The following is a 22,903-nucleotide window of genomic DNA, read 5'->3' as shown; positions in this document are numbered from 1 at the left end:
TCAACATTGAATTTCATCTGCCATTTTGTTGCTAGTCACCCAGTTTTGTGAGCTCCCTTTGTAAGTCTTCATGGTCAGTTTTGGACTTAACAGTCTTAAGTAATTTTGTATTGTTTATAGACTTGGCCACCTCATTGTTTGCCCCCTTTTTCAAATCGTTTATGAATATGTTGAACAGCACCAGTCCCAGGACAGATCCTTGGGGGACTCTTTTATTTATGTCTCTTCATTGTGAAAACTGACCATTTATTCCTACCCTTTGTTTCCTATTTTTTTAACCATTTACTGATCCATGAGATGACCTTCCCTCTTATGCCATGATGGCTTATTTTGCTTAAAAGCCTTTAGAGAGGGGCCTCGTCAAAGGTCTTCTGAAAATCCACATACACTATATCCATTGGATCACCCTTGTCCACAAATTTGTTGAGCCCCTCAAAGCATTCTAATACATGAATGAGGCATGATTTCCCTTTACAAAAGTGTTGACTTTTCCCCAACAAATCGTGTTCATCTATGTGTCTGATAATTCTGTTCATAGTTTCAAATCAATATGCCTGGTTCTGAAGTTAGGTATACAGCCTGTAATTGCCAGGATTGCTTCTGGAGCCTTTTTAAAAAATTGGCATTACAGTAGCAATCCTCCAGTCACCTGATACAGAAACTGATTTAAGTGATAAGCTACATACCACAGTTAATTAGCAATTTCATATTTGAGTTCCTTCAGAACTCTTGGGAGAATATGATCTTGTCCGGGTGACCTTTCCTGTATAATGTATCAAAACCACCTCTATTGACACCTCAATCTGGAACGGTTCTTCAGATTTGCCACCTAAAAAATGGCTCAGGTGTGGGAATCTCCCTCATGTCCTCTGCAGTGAAGATTGCTGCAAAGTATTTTAGCTTCTGCACAACAGCTGTCTTCCTTTGAATGCTTCCTTGAATCAGCCCCACTGATTGTTTGGTAGGTTTCCTGCTCCTGCTGTATTTAAAAAAAAAAAAAAAAAAAATCTGTTTGCCTGTATGTCTTTTGATAGTTGGTGTTCAATTCTTTTTTGGGCCTGCTTAGTTATACTTTTACACTTGACTTGCCAGAGTTTATGCTCCTATTTTCTTCAGTAGGATTTGACTTCATTTTTTAAAGGATGTCTTTGTTTTTACTTCTTTTACACTGTTGTTTACCTAGAGTTCTAGTTGTCTGGTCCTCTAACTGAGGAGTGGTGGTGTTTGTGTTTTTTTTGGGGGGGGGGGGGCGGGGGGAGGAAAGGGGAAGTGTTGTCTCCTTTTTAAACCAGACTTGTGTTGTGAGCTCTGAGTAACGAGTTTTGATCATAGGATTTGATAATAGGGGACCCTTCACTTCTACTCTTGAAAAATTTAGATCAGAAATTGAAACTCATTAAGCAGGTTATAGAGGTATTTACACTGCAGGAAGGCAGGAATCCTCTCCCTTTTAATTTTTCCTGCATTAGTAATTTATTTGTGCCCTCAGTATTGGGTCTGACACACAGTGCCTTCCCCAGTTGGGCACCAGAAGCTGGAAAGGTATATATGTAAAATTAGCTGCTTTACATGGGGGCATTTGCCTCTTGCAGATGGCCTTCTGTGTACACTTCATTGGTCCACGGAGTGTTTAATTTATGAGGCCACTTCTAAGGTTCCTCTATCAGAAGCATCACACCTTTGCATCATCTCAGTCCAGCACCATGATGCCATCAGGTCCTGCTGTCAGTGGCCTTCTGCAGTTTACTTTGTACTTTCTTTCACCTTTAGTGTTTGCACTATCTTCTATCTATCATAGTCCCTTCTGCCACCATTCCCATTCTCCACCATCAATTTCTGCATGCTTCTGCCAACCTCGTCTCTGCCCCTCAGTATTCCTTGTCCCATCCTTTCTTACCTAAGACTTAATCCCACCCTGCCTTCATCCCATAACACATTATGTGTATGTACACATTGATATTAAAATACCACCTAAACCGATGCATAGAAATAGTGATATACACAAGTAAAGTGATTGAGGCAAATGTCTCCCTTTCCCTTCCCAACACACACATTGTCTTGTGTTTTAACTGCAAGCTCTTCCTGTCAGTCTACTCCTTACTTTACATTTGTACGGCAAAACGAAGCTGCTGTCCTGGTTGAAGCCTCTAGGCTCTGTTTTATAAAAACTATAATAGAGATCATACCTGTGCAGATGAAAGAATTTTGCTCTTGGCCCTTTTCTTAGTCCATCCCTCCCCCACACCTGCCCAGGTAGGAGGACAGAGCTTTGAGCAGGTGAGGTAACTAATACCTGTTTCAACACCTTGACCTTCATGATTTTAGAGAAACAAAGGAAGGAAAAAATCAAATAAACTCCTTGCATCTGCTGTGCCCCTCACCTGAAGGTGGAAAGTGTAGTAATTGTTTTGAATGTTTAAGTATATATTGGTATTGTAAAATTGAGTTTTAAGAAATGCATAAAGGATTAGATAGAATATGTAAATAGGATGGGGCAGCTGTCGCATTTTATTGCTTGCACAAAACAATAGTGTAGTGCAGTGGTTCCCAAACTTGTTCCGCCGCTTGTGCCGGCCGCCGCTTCCAGCAGCTCCCATTGGCCTGGAGCAGTGAACTGCAGCCACTGGGAGCCGCGACTGGCTGAACCTGCGGACGCGGCAGGTAAACAAACCGACCCGGCTCACCAGGGGCTTTCCCTGCACAAGCAGCGGAACAAGTTTAGGAACCACTGGTGTAGTGGAACACGTGAGTATTCCCCATGTTCACCAGAAAACTTTAGAAATACAGGAGAAGTGTTCAAATGTGAGGGTATGCAAGGAGCTGGTGCTTGCTGAATTACTTTAGATAGCACAAATTGGTCAAAGATGTCAGCATAGTCCAATCACTGTCCAACATTAAACAAGGTCCAGGCTTTAGTGACAGAGACCTCAGCCTGCTTAGTGTCATGGCAACCACCCCATTAGAAATCCTTTTAATCTTTTATGAAAGATAAGGAAATAGGAAAAACAATTAAAGCATTTGAAATGTAGAGTATTAAAATTAAAGCCTTATTGAACATCCCTTGTTCCCTCTCTCTTTAGCCGGAAAGAATTTTTCCAACAGAAAACCCCCCCTGGTATGACAGAATCTCATATGGTAATAACTGTCCTGGGGCAAGTGACTGGTTCTTTGGGACTAGGAGTAACCTAGAGTATTGTGATTTTTGGAGTAAAGGACCATCTATTACAAGAGTAGGCTTGGGTGACTAAATAGATCGGAGTACCTAAAGGACTGTCTGACTCCATGGTTAGGCTGTTATAATGCCCGAGTTCATGCTTTGTACTTGGTTGGGGAAATCTAAATACGGAGCTCATAACCAATTTGGGGTTTGTGCCCTGCTTCTTAACAGTCTGCCCTGAGGATAGTACTTATTCCTGTGAGCCACTCCAGACAACTTAACCCCCTACCATCATTATTTTGTCCACCAATTAACCCTCAAATCCAACACATCAATTTTGGTTTACAAATTTCTGGTTCTACACTTTTTTTGTTTACCAGGCATTATCCTAATAGTCTCTGAGTTGCATCAGTAGGCCTTTTCAATTGGACTAATTCAGTCTGTCTTCAGTTTTTGGGGGGAAGGAAGTCAGTAAAATCAATATTTGTCACAACAACGTAGAATATCTTATGAACTTTTTTTACAGTTGAACTCACAATTTGGGTAAATTTGTAGACCTCCATCACCACAACAGGACCTGCCCTTCAATTTTAGCCATCAAGGGTAAAACCCAGCTTTAGCTTCTTCCAGCTATTTTTTAATAGACTTCACTTTATTCTTATTTCCCCCTTCCATGTTCTCAATGTTTTTTAGTTAATTTAGTGTAGCTTTTGAGTAGGTGTGTGGTCAATTATATTCTCTTTTTTTCAGTTTCATTTTAAGTTTATTTTGGTCTTAGTTCCAAAAAGAATTGCCAGTTGGTACTGAAGGATGGCCAGAAAGTTAACTGGATTGAAATAGCATCTTTCATGTAATACAAATATCTATTACAAACATTTCTAGAGCACTGCCTTAGAGAGACTGAGCTACTGGGGAGATGAAGGTGGTGCAAAACAGAGCACCACAAGAGTTCAAGGGGACCGAATCTATACTTCATTCCTTCTTGATTAAGTAAGCCCTTCAAGCAATTCCACCTGACTGACCCTTAGAATTATCAGTAGGGGAATAGAGGTGAATGAGATCCAGTAAGACATTGGGTCAGAAGGAAGAGTCTAGTTAGGCTAAGCATCAGAGTGACGCAGTCCCACTAGACACCCCCTTAGTGCTGAGAAGTAAAGGGCCATCATCATTCCTCTGGAGCCCCAACAATTTAACTCCTGACAGCACTCAGGCAGCAGTGGTGCTGAGGATGACACCGACTTCTCCCTTTGAGAGAGAAAAATCACATCATTTCTTCCTATCTTGGTACAAAATTCTCAATTGTGAAACATACTGACTACTCTGCAGAAGGTGAGTGTGTGAAGCTAACCTCAACGCCACCAAGTCTCATTCATTCATATGCGTGGGGAATCTTCCCCTATTACCTTATTGAGCAGAGATTCTTCCTTGGAATGGCTTTTTTCCATGGAAGCCAAAGGTTTCCTTCCTCACCACCTCAGATAGGGACTCTGGAGTCACAGAAGGAGTAGAGCTGGTTGAAGAGTGTTGTGTACAAAGTTTTACAGCTGAAAAATACAATTTCATCAAAACAGCTCAGTACTTCAAGGGTGCATATGTATAGCTGCAATGGCTGTACAGTCAGAATTCTGTCCAAGACAAACTTGTAACTATAGACTTATGGGGAATTGGTCAACCTTTGGGTTGACCAGCAGGTATCCACTCCAGTCCCTCAAATAAAATAAAGTTCTGTTGAGAAGAAAGGAACTAGTTCTGTCATGAGCAAATAAAGGTCTTGCTTCAGTCCGATTCTGAGTTTATTGGGTAGAATCTTTCCTCAAATTCTTTATCAATTCCCAATCATACATGGACAAATTCTTACAGAATTACTGTAGTTATTGATACCTACACAGCAATTTTCTGAACAGGTTGTTGAACTCAACTTTCATAAATCTGAGTTTTGCAGGTAAGAGCTGTAGATGTCTAACAAAAATGCAAGGTATTTCACTGCTCTTTATTTTAGCCCAATAGTTTACTTGATCAGTAATACAGTAAAACCTGTAATTCTAGAATGCAGTCAGGTGTCAGGCAGTGAAGGAAGAGGAGCCAGAGTGGCAAAGTTGTATAGTTCTTCACTTGTCTTAATCTGAAAAAAAGTGATTTGTAGCATAAAATTGAATTAAACTGTTTTATTGGTTACAATGGAAGAAGTGAATCACTGCTCCATGTAGAATGTGTTTACACCCTAAATCATTAAGAACACACACATACCATACATCAAGTAAAATAGAGAAGATGTCATTGCTTGATTTTCATAACACTGAACAACATTCATGCATGTTTATCAAAGTGAAGGAGTTAAATCCCAGTCTGCCAATTATTGCCTTCATGGCTTTTCAATGTTTTGAAAATATCTTGTGCATACTTAGTGGCAGTTTGTCAGTATAACAAGTCCCTTAATTTTGCAAAGATTTTATTTTATGAAGTGTTTTATCACAAAGTTGACAAGCACCAGAAGTGTAATTTCCCACCAGGACCTTCAACTGCTAAGTTTCAGTATTCATTGTTTTGCAGCGGGGAGTCTTCAGCTGCAGTTGCCAGAGGGTTATAAAGTGTCTTAGCTTCTGTACTTTGTTTAGATGCCATGTTAAAATATAATTGTTAAATACTTTATATTTCAATACTGCTTTTTGGAAGAATCTCTATTAATCTGACTGCAAAATGCATTAAACATCTAATATAAAGAAACATAACAGAAAATTAAACAATCTAATATTTGTCTAGATTTACACTTTGCACCTTTGTATATATGCATACTCTTGTCACCTGCTTGATGTAATAAATACATACATGGTTTATGATCAGGAATACAAATGTATTTCAGGCTATGCTGCAGTGTTTCCATTTGCCTTTATAACAGCTATTCTTCAAGTTACAGCTTTGAACCTTCCTGGTTTTGTTGACTTATCACAAGGTATGCTGTTGATCTTTCTGCTTATGTCAAAGAAGAAGAAGAATTCAAGAATTGGGGTGAATGCTTTGTAGATCAAGCTGTGTATTGTATTATTTCTCTCCACTCGCCTGGAAGGAGGATATTAAGTTTAACCATTCACTCCATTACCCTGTATCTTGGAATTATCTCTCCCGCCCACCTCTTGTTTCCCTATTGATTAAATCAACTGCAATGACTACTAACCAAGCTTGGATTCTACTACAGAGAAGGAGTATGTGAAAAGCACCACAAAAGTATATTAACAGAGCACCTGTCTTATTTGCCAAACCTCACATTATCCAACCATTCTTTTCACTGCTATTCCTCAAAGATTCCACCCGCAGGATCTCCTAATCATTCCCCAAATAGGTAATATGAACAGCTAGGCAATGATAGGGAAGTTTACGGAGGGGTGGGGGGAACCTTACACTTTCTCAGCTGCTTCTTGTAGGCACCTCCCCCTCAAATGGTTTCCAGAGGAAATCCCATTGGCTGTCTTCTACTCCCACCTCTACCTGCCTTCTCTCTGCTCCCAGTAAGGGTGCTCCAGCCTGAAGGATGGAGCAAAATGTTCCATAATGCTAAGGTGTGCTGAATATGGCTAGGAGCTCTGTCAAATACAACAGGAGAGAAATCTGAGAAAAATGGGTTGAGGGAGAACAATATTGAACTGGATTGCTAAGAATATCACAACAGAATTCTTCCTCTGAACTACTAATTATTTTTTCATTTAGCATAATCAAGAATATGTTGTGATTCATTTTTTGTATTGCAGTAGCATTCAGAGGCTCCAAGCCACAATGTGCTAGGCACTGTGCAAACATAGGAGTACACATTGTGTCTGCACTGAGGATAAAGGGGGGAGGAAGTTACATCCATAATGAGATAAATCTTTTTCTAGTAGGTTTGTCTAATTCAGAGTATATTCAGATTCAGGGTTCCTCTGATTTGCTCATCCAACTGTAATTATACTATTATACTCATTTTTGAAGTCTTCTGAGGGACCTTCTTCTGTTTCACAGGCTGTAAATCAGGATGGAATCTAGTCCCAAGAGTGAGTCCTGCTGCCAGCCTGCCTTCAAAGAGAAGAATCAACTGACTTTAATTATGTTAATGTCTACTCTAGTAATTACCAGGAGCTTCTTTAACATTCCTTCCTTCTGCCATACAAGTTAGAATAGGTCTAAGTTTATTTTGTCTTCTTACATTTAGTCTAAAAGAAATAATAATATATGGAGATATCCTATCTCCTAGAACTGGAAGGGACCTCAAAAGGTCATCGAGTCCAGCCCCCTGCCTTCACTAGCAGGACCAAGTACTGATTTTAATGAACATTGTCTAAAAGTTCCCGCTGCAACTATGGACAAAATTTCACTTTGTTCCATAAGGTCGCCTAGGTGTAAATGAGGAAGGATTTTAGTCCTATATGATCAAATGAAGCATAGGAATAGTGGTAGCTAAGGTATACCAGTACTATTTTTTCCCCTTGGCTTTCTGATGACTAATATATTGCTGCCTGGAGGAATCACTGCATGCATTCTATTTTCATCTGAAAAAGAGAGAGTTCTCCCTCTAGTGAATTTCCCTGGATGAACTCCCCATTCTGCTAAGAAAGTTAATTTGGTAAGATTTATTATAATTCCTTTGTATTCATTGGAATCCCACCTTAAGAAATACCATCAAAAAGATATAAAGGTTGTTGAGCAAAACCAACTTCCATCAAAGTCAGCAGGAGCTGCCAGCACTCAGCATCTGTGATAATCATGCTCTTGGCCTTTATACAAAACTGTCCTACTCCACATTTCAGAGCTACTCCATTATTTATCCAATGGAGTTGCAGAGTCCAACAAAGATTCAGTAGACTCAGACTTCAAGTCAGAAGGGACCATCATGATCATCTAGTCTGACCTGCACATTGCAGGCCATAGAATCTCACCCACCCACTCCTGTAATAGACCCATAGCCTCTGCATTACTAAAGTGCTCAAATAATGATTTAAAGACTGCAAGTTATAGAGAATCCATCATTTACCCTAGTTTAAACCTTCAAGTGACCCATGCTGCAGAGGAAGGTAAAAGTAGCTTTTTATTGAAGTTGGACTAAATCTTATAAAAATAAAGTTAATACATATTTACAAGCTATATTCAACATAAACTAATGTACATCTTTTGCCATTTTACCCATACTTTTGTAAAATAAAGTAGTATTTCAATAGAATATTGTAAAGTTACATAATAAAATAGGAAATCTCTCTAATATCCATTATTGGTATTGTACATCATGAAACCAAGAACTGAAGAAGAATTCTCCAATGTATTCTGACACTTGACACTCAAATGATTTACTCTTTTCAAACTACTGCATTTAAATTGGTCATATGTTCATTTTTCTCTTCTGTTTTTCCACAGAGCATAAGCATGTTCTACCATGCAATTTAAGAGAGGAGGACACGTTTTCAAAGTTTTTTAGTTTTTGAAATGAGTAAGTCCAAAACTCCATTTCCTCCGCAGGCTGCATAACAAATCACTAAGAGAAGGAGACTTCCACTTTCTTTATGTAGCATGATTGCCAGCTAGAAGTAACATCCTTACAATTATTGTGGTTCTTTAGGTGCCATTTCAGTATTGTCTATTCCAAAGATGAACTCCTCCAGAAAGAACTTAATATTTTTTAATCCAGCTATACTTTTAGTAACATTTTCTGCCAGTAGTTCTTTAGAATCATAGATTATTTTGGGGCATTCTTGCTGCACTTTCTCCAGTGCTCCTTGTATGACACTAATTTCATGGGCCACCGCCTTGCAGTCATATAGTCTCTGTAAAAGTGTATATGATGTTTCCATCAAGTTGCAGGCAGTGCACTGCTCCTAATATATATTATTTCATTCCATTCTTTCAATTCCATTTGGAAGGCAAAAGATTTCTCATTTATTTTGATGGCATCTGTTAATATATAAAAGTTTACATACTTTGAATAATACTCTACCCATAATCCATTCCCATTAAGAGTCCAGAAACAAAATTCTTAGTTATTCCACTGGATATTTGTCTTATCTTTTTCCCCTGGCAAAACTAACAACTGAAACTATAAGTATTAGGGGAAATTATGAAGTCTTTTCCTCTTTCAGTTTATTATCCATTCTCAAATAGACTACTGTTGTATTTTGTACCACTTTCTAGTAAACTCATTTACCTGTAATTTAAATGCTTTGTTTAAACACTATAAGTTCAGTAATTAGAACAAGTGGAGTTAACTTGTGTGTCAAATTTTAAAAAATTGAAGTCCATATACCCAACATTGTCATAATTAAAGAATGCTGTTTACAAATATATTATTTACTACATGAAAAGAGAAGAACTGGACAATCTCATTTTCCATCTTAATATTCTGAGTTCTCCTTCTAAGCTGATAAATGATTTATGAAAAATACTGGTTTATCTAATTTACCTGCCATTCTATTTTCACTCATTAGGTTCTCTCCCTATTTTTATAAGTGATCTACATTACTATTAATTTTATTTATTTATTTATTTTGCATTTTTGCTATATGCTCCCTGGCAATTTGACTCAGAATCCAGTAGGAACCACCCAGCAGACAGATAGTAACACCTATAAATTATAAATTAACTTGTAAACTGAGCAGACTCACTATTGAAGAAAATGAAAAAACATGGAATTCCGTTATATACTTTTAATATATTTAATTCAGAGTAGAACTTTACTTGATAAAAGGCTAGGAATTGTGAAATAGGTAAATATTCTTATGCTGGAAGATGTTAGTGGCAGCCATCAAGCAGGTTTTTGATCTACAGACAATCACAGACCTGGTTAAAGCTAGTGGGTGTGTTAAGCACCCATTTTTCTGACTAAATGGAAGGAGAAATTACGCCCATTTTATTTTATGTAGCAATAGCTGGAAACAACAGGAAGTCACCACCCAAGGAAGTGTTGCATGGCAAGGCCTGATCAGAAGGTAAAACATGTAGGTTGAGGTGTTCCCCAGTTGCAAACACAGGAACTAGGAGATTGTTTAACAAGCTGTGTGTTGGAGAGAGGAAGCTAGCAGACAGCAAGAGAAGCAGTCAGAATCAAAGTTAGAGGCCAAAAATTACAACTACGGGCCACAAACATCACCCAGACACCTGCCCACTAAATCAACAACCAGCCACTCATGAACCAACAATAGAGAGGCTCCAGCCAATTCCCACAGCTCCCCTGCCTAGGTCCCCAGGGCTGTACCATCTTGCCCTAGTCAGAAGCCTGATCAGTGTAAATTTGTTACCCAGTCTGCCATTTCTACAAAGGAAAGTGGACCTGTCCCTGCCCTTGCAACCTGAGCAGATTTCCCAAGCACCAAAACACACTCAGGTAAAATATAAAACAGATTTATTAACTACAGAAAGATAGATTTTAAGTGATTATAAGCAATAAGTGTACAGATCAAAGTTGGTTACCTAAGAAATCAAAATAAAATTGTAATCTGAGTTCTATAAAGTAAACAGGATTTGAATCAAGCAGTGTCTCACACTGATAGATAATACAAGCAGGTTACAGATCTTCCATATACAGGCTGGGACTCTCCTTCAGCCTGGGACCACCTCCCCAGTTCAGTCTTGTTCTGTCTCTTCCCCTCTTTTATAGCTTCTTCCAGCTTGCTGGAACGAGCCTTTGCTATGATGTGGGTCAAGCAGTATTTCCGAATTATTGCATTTTCACTAAAGGATTCTAAAATGTAATCCTGTATAGCTGTCCATTGTCTATCAAATCATACATTTCCCTCACATCCACTTCAGCCTTAGGGTATGTCTACACTACGAAATTAGTTCGAATTTATAGAAGCCGGTTTTATTGAAATCGGTTGTATACAGCCGATTGTGTATGTCCACACAATAAAATGCTCTAGGTGCTCTAGTCGGCAGACCGCGTCCACAGTACGAGGCTAGCGTCGACTTCCGGAGCATTGCACTATGGGTAGCTATCCCACAGCTATCCCACAGTTCCCGCAGTCTCCGCCTCCCCTTGGAATTCTGGGTTGAGATCCCAATGCCCGGATGATGCAAAACAGTGTCGCGGGCGGTTCTGGGTACATGTCGTCAGGCCCCTCCCTCCCCCGTCACAGCAACGGCAGACAATAGATTCGCGCCTTTTTATCTGGGTTACCTGGGTTACCTGTGCAGACAACATGGAGCCCGCTCAGCACAGCTGAGCTCACCGTCACCATATGTCCTCTTGGTGCCGGCAGACGTGGGACTGCATTGCTACACAGCAGCAGCTGCTAACTGCCTTTTGGCGGTAGACGGTGCAGTAGACTGGTAGCCTTCATCGGCGATCTGGGTGCTGGCAGCCGTGGGGCTTGCCTTTTGGCAGTAAATGGTGTATTATGACTGTTAGCCGGCCTATTACAAGTCGGGTCATCACACGTTAGCAGAGTCTTCCCTGAGCAGCCGATCGTGCAATAGGCCTGAAGACCATCGTCATACACCGCCCCGTATTTGCTGCCAAGCACCCAGAAAGATGCCGAGGGCTATCAGTCACGCTGCACCGTCGTCTTAAGATGTAAAAAAATAGATTTTCTCTGTATTCATTTGCTTCCCCCTCCCTCCATCAAATCAACGGCCTGCTAAACCCAGGGTTTTCAGTTTAATCTTTGGGGGGGACCAGTCTGTGACAGTTGTTTGTGTCTCTCCCTGATGCACAGCCACCGTTCTTTATTTTAATTCCCTGTGCCTGTACGCCATGTCGTCACTCGGCCCCCCTCCCTCCTTCCCCTAGGCCGTCAGATACTACGTTTGCGCCACAGCTCGAGCCGAGAAGCGGTTCGCGCCTTTTCTTTGAATTCTGGGTTGAGATCCCAATGCCCGGATGATGCAAAACAGTGTCGCGGGCGGTTCTGGGTACATGTCGTCAGGCCCCTCCCCCCTCGTCACAGCAACGGCAGACAATAGATTCGCGCCTTTTTACCTGGGTTACCTGTGCAGACAACATACCACGGCAAGCATGGAGCCCGCTCAGCTCAGCTGAGCTCACCGTCACCATATGTCCTCTGGGTGCCGGCAGACGTGGGACTGCATTGCTACACAGCAGTAGCTGCTAACTGCCTTTTGGCGGTAGACGGTGTAGCATGAGTGATAGCCGTGGGGCTGGCAGCCGTAGTGCTGCATTGCACCAGCCCCTTCCAGGCGATGGTATATTATGACTGGTACCCGTCATCGTCATACTGGTATGGCTGTCAATCATGGCCACCTGGGCAGACATGCTACTGTTTTGATGATGACGGTTACCAGTCATAATATACTATTTTCTGCCCAATATTGTCTGCTAAGCACCCAGAAGATGCCGAGGGCGATGCTGGGTGCTGGCGGACGTGGGGCTGGCAGACGTGGGGCTGCATTGCTACACAGCAGCAGCCCCTTGCCTTTTGGCAGATGATGGCATATTATGATTGGTATCCGTCATCGTCATACTGGTATGGCTGTCACTCATGCTGCAGCGTCGGCTGCCACCTTAAGATGTAAAAAATAGATTTGTTCTGTGTTCATTTGCTTCCCCTTCCTCCGTGAAATCAACGGCCTGCTAAGCCCAGGGTTTCCAGTTTAATCTTTGGGGGGACCATTCTGTGTGACAGTTGTTTGTGTTTCTCCCTGTTCCTGTACCTGTACGCCATGTCGTCACTCGGCCCTCCCTCCCTCCCTCCCACCCTCCCTCCTTCTCCTGGTCCATCAGATACTACTTTCGCGCCTTTTTTCTGACCAGGCGCCATAGCTAGCACTGGGATCATGGAGCCCGCTCAGATCACCGCGGCAATTATGAGCACTATGAACACCACGCGCATTGTCCTGGAGTACATGCAGAGCCAGAACATGCCAAGGCGAAACCCGGACCAGGCGAGGAGGCGATTGCAGCGCGGCGACGAGAGTGATGAGGAAATTGACATGGACATAGACCTCTCACAAGGCACAGGCCCCAGCAATGTGGAAATCATGGTGTCACTGGGGCAGGTTGATACCGTGGAACGCCGATTCTGGGCCCGGGAAACAAGCACAGACTGGTGGGATCGCATCGTGCTGCAGGTATGGGACGATTCCCAGTGGCTGCGAAACTTTCGCATGCGTAAGGGCACTTTCATGGAACTTTGTGACTTGCTTTCCCCTGCCCTGAAACGCCAGGATACCAAGATGAGAGCAGCCCTCACAGTTGAGAAGCGAGTGGTGATAGCCCTGTGGAAGCTTGCAACGCCAGACAGCTACCGGTCAGTCGGGAATCAATTTGGAGCGGGCAAATCTACGGTGGGGGCTGCTGTGATCCAATTTGCCAGGGCAATGAAAGACCTGGTGATAGCAAGGGTAGTGACTCTGGGCAACGTGCAGTCAATAGTGGATGCTTTTGCTGAAATGGGATTCCCAAACTGTGGCGGGGCCATAGACGGAACCCATATCCCTATCTTGTCACCGGAGCACCAAGCCACCGACTACGTAAACCGCAAGGGGTACTTTTCAATGCTGCTGCAAGCCCTGGTGGATCACAAGGGACGTTTCACCAACATCAACGTGGGATGGCCGGGAAAGGTACATGATGCTCGCGTCTTCAGGAACTCTGCTCTGTTTCGAAAGCTGGAGGAAGGGACTTTCTTCCCGGACCAGAAAGTGACCATTGGGGATGTTGAAATGCCTATCGTGATCCTTGGGGACCCAGCCTACCCCTTAATGCCATGGCTCATGAAGCCATACACAGGCAGCCTGGACAGTAGTCAGGACCTGTTCAACTACAGGCTGAGCAAGTGCCGAATGGTGGTGGAATGTGCATTTGGACGTTTAAAAGCGCGCTGGCGCAGCTTACTGACTCGCTCAGACCTCAGCGAAAAGAATATCCCCATTGTTATTGCTGCTTGCTGTGCGCTCCACAATATCTGTGAGAGTAAGGGGGAGACATTTATGGCGGGGTGGGAGGTTGAGGCAACTCGCCTGGCCGCTGATTACGCGCAGCCAGACACCAGGGCGGTTAGAGGAGCACAGCAGGGCGCGGTGCGCATCAGAGAAGCTTTGAAAACGAGTTTTGTGACTGGCCAGGCTACTGTGTGAAACTTCTGTTTGTTTCTCCTTGATGAACCCTCCAACCCCCCCCCCCGACCCGGTTCACTCTACTTCCCTGTAAACCAACCACCCCACCCCACCCTCCCCTCCCCTCCCGCTTGCAGAGGCAATAAAGTCATTGTTTTTTCACATTCATGCATTCTTTATTAGTTCCTTACAGAGGTAGGGGGATAATTGCCAAGGTAGCAGGGATGGGTGGGGGAGGAGGGATGGAAAAGGACACACTGCATTTTAAAACTTTAACTCTTATTGAAGCCCAGCCTTCTGATGCTTGGGCGATCATCTGGGGTGGAGTGACTGGGTGGACGGAGGCCCCCCCACCGTGTTCTTGGGCGTCTGGGTGACGAGGCTATGGAACTTGGGGAGGAGGGCTGTTGGTTACACAGGGGCTGTAGCGGCGGTCTCTGCTCCTGCTGCCTTTCCTGCAACTCAACCATACGCTCGAGCATATCACTTTGATGCTCCAGCAGACGGAGCATTGCCTCTTGCCGTCTGTCTGCAAGCTGACGCCACCTATCGTCTTCAGCCCGCCACCTCTCCTCTCGTTCATGTTGGACTTTTCTCATCTCCGACATTGACTGCCTCCACGCATTCTGCTGTGCTCTATCAGCGTGGGAGGACATCTGCAGCTCCGTGAACATCTCGTCCCTCGTCTTACGTTTTCTCTTTCTAATGTTCACGAGCCTCTGCGAAGGAGAAACATTTGCAGCTGGTGGAGGAGAAGGGAGAGGTGGTTAAAAAAGACACATTTTAGGGAACAATGGGTACACTCTTTCATTACAAGGTCGCATATTTCGGCTTGCAGGCAGCCATCGTAGGCCACAGTGTTTTGGCTTTTTTAACCTTCTTAACATGCGGGAAAGGTTGCAAACAGCAGCGCATTTCCCATATCAAGGATGAATTGGGTTGTCCATTTAAAATGGGGTTTCAATGTAAAAGGAGGGGGCTGCGGTTTCCCGGTTAACATGCGGCACAAACACAAGTAAACCACCCCCCCCACACACACACACACGATTCTCTGGGATGATCACTTCACCCCTCCCCCCCACCGCGTGGTTAACAGCGGGGAACATTTCTGGTCCGAATAGCAGGAACGGGCGCCTCTGAATGTCCCCCTTAATAAAATCACCCCATTTCAACCAGGAGAGCTTTCTGGAGATGTCCCTGGAGGATTTCCGCTCCATCCCCATACACGTTAACAGACTTGCTTGCTTTTTTTTGTAATGTTTACAAATATTTACAAAGTTACACTCACCAGAGGTCTCCTGTGTGCCCTGAGGGTCTTGGGTGAGTTCGGGGGTTACTGGTTCCAGGTCCAGGGTCACAAACATATCCTGGCTGTTGGGGAAACCGGTTTCTCCGCTTCCTTGCTGCTGTGAGCTACCTACAGTACCTCCATCGTCATCTTCCTCGTTCCCCGAACCGTCTTCCCTGTGTGTTTCTCCAGTGAGAGAGTCATAGCACACGGTTGGGGTAGTGGTGGCTGCACCCCCTAGGATCGCATGCAGCTCCGCGTAGTAGCGGCAAGTTTGCGGCTCTGCCCCGGACCTTCCGTTTGCTTCTCTGGCTTTGTGGTAGGCTTGCCTTAGCTCCTTAATTTTCACGCGGCACTGCTGTGTGTCCCTGTTATGGCCTCGGTCCTTCATGGCCTTGGAGATCTTTTCTAATACTTTTCCATTTCTTTTACTGCTACGGAGTTCAGCTATCACTGCTTCATCTCCCCATATGGCGAGCAGATCTCGTACCTCCCGTTCGGTCCATGCTGGAGCTCTTTTGCGATCCTGGGAGGACTCCATGACGGTTACCTGTGCTGATGAGCTCTGCGTGGTCACCTGTGCTCTCCACGCTGGGCAACAGGAAATGAAATTCAAACCTTCGCGGGTGTTTTCCTGTCTACCTGGTCAGTGCATCTGAGTTGAGAGCGCTGTCCAGAGCGGTCACAATGAAGCACTGTGGGATAGCTCCCGGAGGCCAATAACATCGAATTCCGTCCACACTACCCCAATTCCGACCCGCAAAGGCCGGTTTTATCGCTAATCCCCTCGTCGGAGGTGGTGTAAAGAAACCGGTTTAAAGGGCCCTTTAAGTCGAAAGAAAGGGCCTCGTTGTGTGGACGTGTCCAGGCTTAATTCGGTTTAACGCTGCTAAAGTCGACCTAAACCCGTAGTGTAGACCAGGCCTCAGGCAAATTCAACCATCTACCTTTTCCTCTGTGGATGTGGAGAGCCTTCAATGAAATGAAACCTCTCAGTGCTGCCCCACAAGCAATTCAGGATGCTGGGAATCTGTAACGGGGGTCTGTACCCTTCTGTGGTCAGTTGGCTCTAACTCCCCAGAGCACTCAGTGCAGACATGTACCGAAGCTCTCTGGAGCAGCCAGGGCAGGAAGCTTTACCCCTATACAGATCTCCTCTTTGTTCCCTTTGAACAGAGGGGAGCACTGGTGCTGCTGAGCCTATTCTAGCTCTAAAGAATACAATATTGACCCTGGGGCAGCTTTATTCCCACTCCACAACCTGGAGGAAGGGGTAAGGTTTTTCACCCCTGCTACTCCTGTCCCACTGAGTTCCAGTGGCACTCTGATGAGTTATTCAGAATGGGCACAGGATTTTGGCCTATGTTCACCTTTTAGCAGCAACCTCAGATGGTCACAGTTGCAAGGAAGGCAAGATATTTAAAAAGGGAAAATAACATCCTGACTAGAAGAGCAAAATTCATCCACCCTCTGGACTAGTCCTTCAATTATACATTTCATTGTAACAAGCATTGAAAAAGCCCACAAAGACAAGACTATCCATATCTCATCTATTAGGCCCAACATGAACAAGATCAGTTTATATTGGCAAAAATTCAGATCTTCTGAAGGAAAAGTACATATTTAACCACAAAATGTTTAGGATTTGTAATGAAAATGTGTAAAAATAGTATCTCTACGACCCACAGCTGGTAGGAAGGTCCCACATGGATGCTTTGGGATATGGTATTGGTGACATAGCACTCTTCCCTCTGAGTCAGTACTGAATCAAGGCTCCTGCAAAATACTGGGGGGGAATATGCTGCTGGAGGTACCATTCTTTGTATGGTATATAAAACAAGTGAAGCTCATTTGTGGTTAATAAAGGTAGATCTGGTGGTAAATTTCCAAATTGATGAAAGTCAGAGAAATTTTTCACAAACACGTGTATTTAAAATATTTTCCTTTTCCTAACCATCTCTAAAGATATAGGGCCGGATTGTAACACTGGTGGCCTACTTAAATTCTAGTTTGCTTAAGTACATTATACCTAACTAAAAGTATCTCTGTGGTTTTAAATGGATAAGGAATTCCTTTCACATCCTAAGCTATTTTATAGTGTTTCTGTGCATTGTTGAACAATTGCCAAGTTTTACCCCAGAGGTAGATGCATTGCAGTGCTGGGGAAGGATCCTGCATGTAAATTGTATATTCGTTCATAATGCACTTTTGGATCCTTAAAGATGTAAAAGTGCTATGTGTAAATTTATTAGAAGAGGCTATCACACATGAAGTGTGTATTTTAAGCTCTGTTCTGTGCCTGTGCCCAGTGTCAAAGAGGGCTGAGGACAACCTGTGCTTTAATGCTTTGTGGCTCCTGCTGCAAATACAGGCACAAAAATAGATGTTACATTGTTTTAAAAAGAATATTTATTGAAAACTGATGGAAAATGATTAACTGTTTTTCCTTGAAATTCTTAATTCTTTTTCCAATTTGATTAAACCTGAAGTGTTCTATCATTAAGCATTTAGGCGTGATTAAGAACAGTGTGCAAAATGCCTTATGAATTCATAGTCTTGTAAATATTTTAAACAAGTAGAATAGATGTTAAATATTTGTATAATTATTTCCCAATCCAAGTCCCATCGAGTAGCAAAAGTAGCAGAGTAGCAAAATACAGACCCTGGACTTCGAAAAGCAGACTTAGACTCCCTTAGGGAACTGATGGGCACAGTGGTTCCCAAACTGGGGTTTTCAAAATGTTACAGGGGGTTCTCGGGAAAAAATTCCCTAATGGCGGACAGAACTGTCCTTAGGGACTCCGAGCAGCACGGGGCCAACAGCCTGGAGCCCCTGGACTTCCAAGAGCTAAGCCGATCAAAGCAAGCATATCTATAACACTGAGGAGATTTAAACTTCAGGACTCCTTATAAGAAATGGAAAGGGAGGTGGATATTTTTTGCTGTTTTTAAAATTAAATAAGCAGCTAGTATTGTTTTTAAAATTATTATGAAGAACAAGTTTAAGCTTTCTTGTAATGTCCATTGTTTGCCTGGATGGCTCGAGACCTGAATGTCTGTGTACAAGGAACTCTTTGAGTTGGCTTCTTAAATACCTTCATGCTGTTTCACATCTGATACTCCTGGATAAAACATAGGAGCCTGGTCTTATAACAGGCTTATTCAAAGAGGTACAAGCTACAAAAGTGAGATCTTGGAAGAGTGTTATGGTTTTCATAATGTAATAAAAATACTGAGGGCACAGGAACAAACCATCCCGAAGTGTAGAAAGAATAGCAAATATGGCAGGTGACCAGCTTGGCTTAACAATGAAATCTTCAGTGAGTTTAAACTCAAAAAGGAAGCTTACAAGAAGTGAAAATTTGGACAGATGACTAGGGAGGAGTATAAAAATATTGCTAGAGCAGTAAGGCTTATTTAAAATACAACCAGCTCTACTGGACTCCTTGTCCCCTCATATTAGCCTCCCAGGGGATCCTGCCCATCCAGTGGTTCCCAAACTTTAACAACCTGTGAACGCCTTTCACTAAAATGTCAAGTCTCGCGAACCCCCAACTAAAAATGAATATTTCCAGGGATTTTCTCCTTTACCTGAGCATAAATTATAAAAGCATTGATCTTGGAAATATAAAATTTGTTTTTATGACATGCTTATTACATAATAATTAATAATAAATAGTGTGTATCTTTACAGTATTTTTATTACTTCATAGACAAGGGCAGTTCCCAGACTGCTGCACTGGGCAACACAGCACGGGTAGTAGGTGAGCAGCCTTCAGTGGGGAAAGAACAGGTTAAGGTAGTGGTTCTCAAACTTTTGTACTGGTGACCCCTTTCACATAGCAAGCCTCTGACTGTGACCCCCCTTATAAATTAAAAACACTTTTTTATATATTTAGCACCATTATAAATGCTGGAGGCAAAGCGGGGTTTAGGGTGGAGACTGACAGCTCGTGACCCCCCATGTAATAACCTCACAACCCCCTGAGGGGTCTCGACCCCCAGTTTGAGAACCCCTGGGTTAAGGACTATTTAGAAAAGCTGGACATGCACAAGTCCATGGGTCCAGATCTAATGAATCCAAGGGTGCTGAGGGAGATGGCTGATGTGATTGCAGAGCCATTGGCCATTATCTTTGAAAATTTGTGGCGATCGGGGGGGGGTCCCGGACGATTGTAAAAAGGCAAATATAGTGCCCATATTTTAAAAAGGGAAAAAAGAGAACCCAGGGAATACAGACCAGTCAGCCTCACTTCAGTCCCCAGCAAAATCATGGAGCAGGTCCTCAAGGAATCCATTTTGAAGCACTTGGAGGAGAGGAAGATGATCAGGAACAGTCAACATGGATTCACCAAGGGCAAGTCATGCCTGACCAACCTGATTGCCTTCTATGATGAGATATGATGGCTCTGTGGATTTGGGGAAAGCGGTGGATGTGATATATCTTGACTTTAGCAAAGCTTTTGACACGGTCTCCCACAGTATTCTTGCCAGCAAGTTAAAGAAGAATGTATTGGATGAATGGACTATAAGGTGGATAGAAAGCTGGCTAGATTGTCAGGCTCAACGGGTAGTGATCAATGGCTCAATATCTAGTTGGCAGCCAGTATCAAGCGGAGTGCCCCAGGGATCAGTCCTGGGGCTAGTTTTGTTCAACATCTTTATTAATGATTGGGATGATGGGATTAATTTCACCCTCAGCAAGTTCGTGGGAGAGGTAGATAAGCTGGAGGATAGGGATAGAGTCCAGAGTGGCCTAGACAAATTGGAGGATTGGGCCAAAAGAAATCTGATGAGGTTGAACAAGAATAAGTGCAGAGTCCTGCACTTAGGATGGAAGAACCCCATGCACCGCTATAGGCTGGGGACCGACTGGCTAAGCAGCAGTTCTGCAGAAATGGACCTGGGGATTACAGTGGATGACAGAACAAGAAGCAATGGTCCCAAGTTGCAGTGGGGGAGGTCTAGGTTGGATATTAGGAAAAACATTTTCACTAGGAGGGTGGTGAAGCACTGGAATGGGTTACCTAGGGAGGTGGTGGAATCTCCATCCTTAGAGGTTTTTAAGGCCTGGCTTGACAAAGCTTTGGCTGGGATGATTTAGTTGGTGTTGGTCCTGCTTTCAGCAGGGGATTGGACTAGATGACCTCCTGAGGTCTCTTCCAACCCTAATATTCTATGATTCTATGAATACAAGGGAAAGACTCCTATTGATTTCAGTGGGAGCTGGATTCAGGTTCTTAGTCCTTTATCCTTGCTATAGGGCCAATTCTACAGGATGCTGAGAACCCATTGGGAGGTGCTGGGTGACTTCAACTCCCAATTCCAGCCCAAGCTTGATGACCAATCTCTTTCACCTGGGAAGAGATCCATCCAGTAAGATGGTGGTCACAGCATGACGGAGGATGTCATAAGATATGTAAATCATCATGAGAGCGCCAAAAGGGGCATGGGGACTATCCCATGCAGGCAAAAAAGTACAATTCCAAACCAATACAATAAAAATAATACTCACAACATCTTCAAATTGCTTTATAAACACTAACATCCCCAGGTGGCAGGTAAATAAATATTTTTATTATCTCAATTTTAAAGCTGGTCGGAGGCAGACAGGTTAAAGCACACATTTTCACAAGCAGGATCTAATTTTTGTGTGCCTCTATTTTTGGGTGCCAAACTTGAGATGTCTTGGCCTTATAGGCTGAGCGCCTACAACTCCCGATGAACTCAGTGAGAGCTGTGGGTACACAACACCTCTGAAAAATGAAAGACAAAGTGTCTGAAATTGGGGGCCCCAAAAATGAGGCCCCCAAAATAAGAAGCCAATTTTGAAAATGTGTTGGTATGTGATGCAACCCATGACTACAGAAGGAATCTGCATCAAAGAGGAGAATAGAGTGCAGACACTTCTTTTCAGACCACTTGACTATACCACTCATTTTCATATTAATGATACATTCCTGTGGTTTATTGTACAGATTATGAATTACTGAGAGGCATCTATGGCATAGTATATTTATACACTGATTTCCTAGGGTTTTTCTTATGATAAATTATCGTAAAAAGCAACTGAGTGGAAAATTCAGCTGAAAATTTCCAGCTGATTTTTCTTACTTAGCTGGCAACTGGTGTTTAGAACAGAGCAACAGGTCTATTGGGTTGCCTAGTCCTCCTCCTGAATCCCAGAGAGATCACATGAAGGATTCTAACAGTCTTTTTGAATATAGTACTAGGGAAGTTAAAAATTGCTTGACATTTAAAAAGATTTAAAAATCTGAATAGCCACCTGAGATTCTGTATATACAAGAGAAATAGATGCAAGAGTGCTCCACCTTTCAATTTACTGTAATTATTATTGTTGTGCCCTATTATGAATGCAGAAATCCTTCTTGCATGACTTATTTTTACCTCCCACGTGATAAAAATATCTTTATTCTTCTGGAACAAGAGTCCTATTGCTTTCTAACATAAACTATGCAGAAAACTAAATGTATTTGATATGTTTCAATTTTGAAGAGATAAGATCTACCAATGCCATTTTCACTGGATGTAAGACAAAGCTGGCACAGAGCCAGGATGTGCCCAGTTACCACAACTATCCTACCCCTGTGAATAATGATTTTTGAAGAGGCTGCATCCAGCTTTTATTCCTACAGCTAACAGATTAGTTATCATAAATAAGAGATGACAGCAATGGAGTTAAGAGTGTTCTATTCCCTCCAAATCTAATATCCATGTCAAATGTGTCTGGCATACAGAGCTACAATAAAATCAGCTTGGAGTCATCATAATTTTTCCTTATAGTTTAACTGCATATGACAGGTGATTTCTACAAGGTCACCTGCATTTAAAATATACTTCATCTGCCTCTCTGTTCATTTAAGGGTGCTAAAAATAAACTTTTTAGAATTCCTAGACCAGATTAAGATATTGTTTATAATTTATTAATAAAAAAGCCATGAAGACACAGTCTTATCACACACACAAAATTATAAACCTCTAATTAAAGGAAATAATGCACCTGCAGTGATGCTTTTTTTAATATTTACATTTATTGCTGCTACAGCTCTGCCATGCAGGTCTGTGCATCCTAGTAGATTCAAAATGGTTCCCTATTGTTATATAAGCAAGAAATCAGTGAAGAGGGAAGGTACAACATTAAAGGTTGCAAAGGGGAATGTAATAAAAAATGACAAATATTAGTGTACTAGTGATGAAAGCATGCTCTTTGCTTCCTGGACCAGGGAGCAACTATGAACATGTAATATGTAAATAAGTATATACTCATTGGAATTCTACCACCAATTTCAAAGATGAGTAGGACAGACATTTTTCAGAATCAGATCAATAACTACCAAACTGTTAGGATGGAAAACTTGTTAGGATGCTGGTTACTGGAATCTTCATGTAAACACAACATTACTATTCAAGTA

This window comes from Trachemys scripta, chromosome 6, assembly GCF_013100865.1.
Source record: "Trachemys scripta elegans isolate TJP31775 chromosome 6, CAS_Tse_1.0, whole genome shotgun sequence".
NCBI lineage: Eukaryota > Metazoa > Chordata > Testudines > Emydidae > Trachemys > Trachemys scripta.
Note: the sequence above shows the minus strand (reverse complement) of the source record.